The sequence below is a fragment of the Octodon degus genome, unplaced genomic scaffold (assembly GCF_000260255.1).
Source record: "Octodon degus isolate 3935 unplaced genomic scaffold, OctDeg1.0 scaffold00070, whole genome shotgun sequence".
NCBI lineage: Eukaryota > Metazoa > Chordata > Mammalia > Rodentia > Octodontidae > Octodon > Octodon degus.
The window spans coordinates 8,525,850-8,530,920 of NW_004524646.1; the positions used below are offsets into that span (position 1 = coordinate 8,525,850).

At 39.3% G+C, this 5,071-nt stretch overlaps 1 protein-coding gene across 2 annotated transcripts in view; it reads left to right on the top strand.

Moving 5' to 3' along the window:
• The window catches only part of Gskip (GSK3B interacting protein), a 21,186-nt gene that overhangs the window by 3,663 nt on the left and 12,452 nt on the right, over positions 1–5,071 (top strand). The window lies entirely within an intron of this gene.

The window sequence follows — 5,071 nt, forward strand, 5'->3', positions numbered from 1 at the left end:
AACCGGGAATTGAACTCAGGCCCCTGCGCTTGCCAGGGAAGCACTTATTCCACTGAGCCATATCCCCGCACCTTTCTTCCTCTCAATAAATATATTCTGCTCATTAAAAAAAAAAAAAAAAATTACACTAAAACCAAGCTTAAAATACCTGTTATTTTGGTCTTCTAAATACATACTGTTTCTTATGTCATGAATTATTGCTATACTCTTTAAAGTAAATGACAAAAAAAAAAAAAAAGGTAATAAATGAGACAAGAAAAACAAAATGTAACAGGATTATACTGGTACAGTGTTGTATATGGTTTGACTTCTGAGTTTCTGTTTAAAAATGTGTAACTGTTTTTTAACATTCTGTAGGGATTTAAATTTTAGAATATCCATGGTTGTTGGAAAATAGTTCTATTTTATGTCTAAGGTGTTGATATTCAGACAAATAGTGATGTTAAGCTTAACTGACTTATTACAGGGTAATAATATCATTAAGCCTCTTTTCTTGAGGTTTAACAACTAAAGTTTGCAGACCAAAAATTAGACAGATAGATGGGCTAAAAAGATAGCCAATATTTTGGCCCTAGCCCTTCAAGGTCAGAGCGGACTCAGGACATAAGAGAACCTCTGCTGCACATCCTGTAACTAACTAGTGTCCCAAATTTTCTGATCAAGGAGATTATGGGGCCACAGAGGAAAGTGATTGATGATGTAGAGTGTGCCTAAGAAGAGTCATCTAGAGAGAAAAAATTCTCTCAGGCTTTCACAGAGAGCAAATTGGTCAAGCAGTGGCCATGACTCATCCAGATGGCTGACACTGACAAAAGATCTACAAGGTGCTGTACATGGTTCCAGGGTAAATCCTGAAGGGATTTGACTGACCTTATCAGATAGCAAAAGTTTCATTTTTAGTTATATAGGTCTTGCTTTAACTTTGTCTTACCATCTAGCAGAAAAGTACATAAAAAGTAAAGCTATATTAATTTGCTGAGCTGTAAAAGGCTCAAATCAACAACTTTGGACAATTGCCAGTTGTGCTGGTAACTCACTACTATTATGGACTATTGGACTATATTGGGTTATTTTGCTGAATTCAAGTACCTACAGTACTTGGACTAGCATCAAGTATGAAAAGGTCCTTTAAAGACTTCTCCAAATACAGCTTCTCTAACAGCAATGGAACACCGATCTCTGACCAAAAAAAAAAAAGGAGGGGGGAATATAAATAAAAGATTGTTTTGTTGGGAAAAAAAAATATGATAGGATAGATACACAGCTAGTTTCTCTTAATTCAGCAAGAAGAAAGGTTTGTACTAATTTGTTTAGACAGTATATCATGTCTGCATCTTGTCCTCTGAATAACTACCACAAAGACAGCAATATTAATTATTGTAACTGTCCTACTAACCTGTTTTAAAACTGTTTCATTGCTATCTTTTTTCTTATTAAAATGAGAGAAAAATTTAAAAAGCAAAAAAATAATAAAAATAAAATAAAAATTACATAAAGGGATTTGAAGTGACAGGTTAGAAGCCATATACCGTAGACTAAATAAGTCATTAAAAAATAATTGTCCTTCAGAAAAACCCGTGTAGAGAAATCAACATGGGAAGGAAAAGGCAAATGAGATGTCATTCGCACTTTTTAAGATTTACACCTAAAAACGGTAGTGTAAGCTCAAAGCTCCTGTGTCTCAGTTTCTCGGAGAGTCCCTCAGAAAAGCAGCAGCAGTATCAACCGTGTGCTACATAAAGGGCACCGAACATCTTGGAGTCAAAGGCCCTGAATGACAGGCCCAGTGCTTTCTTCTTGAAAATATTTTCAGTGTGTAACAACTAGCACAATATTCCTTGAACATGCCAGGTGTCTGGTACCTTTGCAAGTGCTGTCTGTGTGCTCAGTCCTTTAGTCCTGTCCATATCCCTTAGGCAAATGTTACTGCTAGCATCATTTTAGAAAAGAGAACTGTGTTAACTGAGAGAAACTAAAACCTCTCGTCCTGAGTTGCAGGGTAGCTGAGTGACCAACCTGACATTCTAGCCCTTTCAGGCTGCTTCAGAGCCCCTTGACCACCACTCTTGTCCCTGTCACACTGTCCCCGTCACTTCTTGTTCACACTGAAAGGATTTTCTAGACTATGAGGAACTACTAGCATGATTAAGCCACTGCAGTCCAGCTCTCAGCTATCTGCTGTGATGTCGGCTGAAATGTCAGACTTCTACAGTGAGTGTCTACAGTCTCTGAACTCCTGGCCTCTTTCTTGTCAGACCATATGCTTAGCGATCACTATGGCCCCTTCTGTCTTGAAGGCCAAATTGCCCCACAGTTGTTCCAGTTCTGTAATGCTGTAAATTTGTGATGAAACAAAATAGAGACAAATAAGCTAAGTAGAGAAATTCAGTATTTAGTAATCACCACCTTGATGACTGGTTTCATGAATCCTCCAAAAATATAAAACGGTAAGTAGCACAGCCCAAAAATTCTATCAACAGATGGAGAAAATGCTAATTGCTAAATAATTGATGTATTATGTTTTAAGGAATCATTTTTGAAACATTATAGTAGATGATGCAATCTACGAGGATAACTGACAGCAATTAGAAAGAATTCCAATTCTTGAAGGTTCTGCTAACAGAGTATTGTAACTGTGGTAAAGAACTGCTTGAGGTTTGAGTGGGAAGCAATTAGGTTTTCTATTTTATATCTTTTTATTGATTTTTATGGTGGTTAGAGTGTGTTTTACTCAAGCACTGTGATAAAAAAAAAATCCTTCTTAGAGGTTTATATAGTAATAAGAAATGATAATTTCTGATTTTTTAAAAGCATCATTGAAAAATTTTCTTAGAATCTTAATTACCGGTCTTGAAGTAAAGGTTTACAGGGATATAGCATCACCTCTTATGTATGGCTCTAACAACTTCCCCCATGACTGCTGTGTGTATCATTACCCTTAGCATATTTCCTTGTCAACAAAGGCACAGTATAAGTTGGCCCAGTCTGGGATGTGCAGAGTAATAAATCAGTGTGAAATGGAAAAGTATATAAATCTGATTTTTAAGTTTTTCTTTCAAAAATATATGTCCAAGAACATTGAAAGTAGATACAAATGTTATGTGTTATAGAAAAACCAGGTTAAACTAGGTTTTAGTTTAGACTGAATTCTGAATGTTGTTAATCCTAGTTAACTTTATAGATCTTCTAATTTTCAAAATGGCTGCTTCAGATATAGTACGCTGAAACTTATTTTATTCTAAACAGCGCTTGCCAGTTACTTAACTGCCTTAACAGCCTCGCTCAGTGATAGTGAGCCTTTTGTGGCTTCCAGTGATAGAAGCCGCAGCCGCTGGAGCCCAGGTGTCACAGGTTCCCCTCCCCTGGCCTGCCTTCTCTAAAACAAAGCAGAAACATCTGCTTCCTGCACACTGTTCCTTTCCAGTAGTTCACAGAAGTTTAACAGCTTTTTCTTCCTGAGCCATAATTCATTCACATTGTACCATAGAAAAATTAGAATATGAAAATTTAAACTATCATTGCCTTTTCCCTAAGAAAAATACGGCTCAAATGAACAGAGATGAAAACTTAGAGATGCGTGACACAGGACTAACCTTCCACCCTTCCACCAACTCCTTCTGTGCCTGTTAACTTTCTTCTCCCTCACATAATGCTTGTAATTTCCATCTTTTTTGTTAATTCCTTGGGTTACCTTTGTTTAGTACTTCTCCAACTTATTTTTTCGCTCAACTATTCCTAGCAGAAGTCAAAGAAGACTAGAGAGGTTTAGATGTCCTTGGTTACTTTGTTGCTGAGACGAAACGCCTAACCCCCCAATATTCAGGGAGGAAAGGTTTACTTAGCTCACAGTTCGTGGCGGTTTCAGTCTGTGGTAATCAGCAGACACCCAGGCAGGGTGGTGGGGCAGGGGGAGGACTTCAGAGCCACAGATGACAGCAAAAGTGGAGGCCAGGGGGACACGCTGCTTTTCCTCCTTTATTCTTTAAGCAGGCCACCTGCCCTGGGGAGGATGTAGCACTCACACCATCTTAAAAACGTGGACTTAGGGATGAGAATATAGCTCAGTGGTAGAGCACTTGCCTAGCATACATGAGGCCTTAGGGTCAGTCCCCAGCACCACCATCTGGGGTTACACTGTCATCCAAACAAAATAGTAAATATGTGAAAATCTAGTATTAATGAAGGAGCCACCAAGGTAGCAAAACTGTTTGAAAATAGTGTGAAAGAAAAAAATAAAGTACTAGGGCCAGGGAGGTAGCACAGTGGCATAAGCACTTGCCTGGCAAGCATAAGGCCCTGAGTTGGATCCCCAGAAAGTAAATAAATAAATGAATGAATAAATAAATAAATTACTGTGGAAGAGACCAAAATTAATGAAAGAAAAACTGATGGAATAGGATTGCAAAATTTGCTCAAAACTGACTAGTAGAACTTCTACTTCTGGCTAAGGTAAAGTAACTTCTGGTCTATCTTCAACAAAAAAGTAGACAGCAGAGGCAGGAAGGAGGCTTCTGGGAGCATGCTTTTTAAAGGACAGCGCCTAGTCCCCAGAACCGCACCCCCAACACTTCACTCTTTCCTTCTCCCTGCTTTCGGGCTGCCACAGGAGCAGCTTTCCTCCGAAGCCTTGGAGACCAGTGACAGGGCTCTAAAGCCTCAGCAGCAGTGAGCCAAGGTAGAGCTTTTCTCCTAAGGGGGAAAAAATGAGCAAAATTATATGAAACAGGCTGGGGAGATGGCTCAGTAGAATAAGCTCTTCCTTGACAAGCACAAGGGCCTAAGTTCAATCCCTGGTTCCGACAAAAAAAAACAAGGTACACCTACTGCCCAGGAAAAAGGTCTGATGGCCCTTTAACTTGATGCCCTGGGTGGAGGTGTGTAGGAATGCTGAGGCAGCTAGGACAGAGCTCTAAAAGGAGAGCTTCATAGAGCAGGAGCTGAAGAGCTGTGCCGCGCGCCTGCTGTTGAGTACGGGTCAGTACTTGGCTAGGAGGTTGCCTCCTCAGGGTAAGGGAAGAACTCACCAAGTGAAGGAGAGGAAACGATTTTCTTTCTCTCTCTTTTTTTTTAA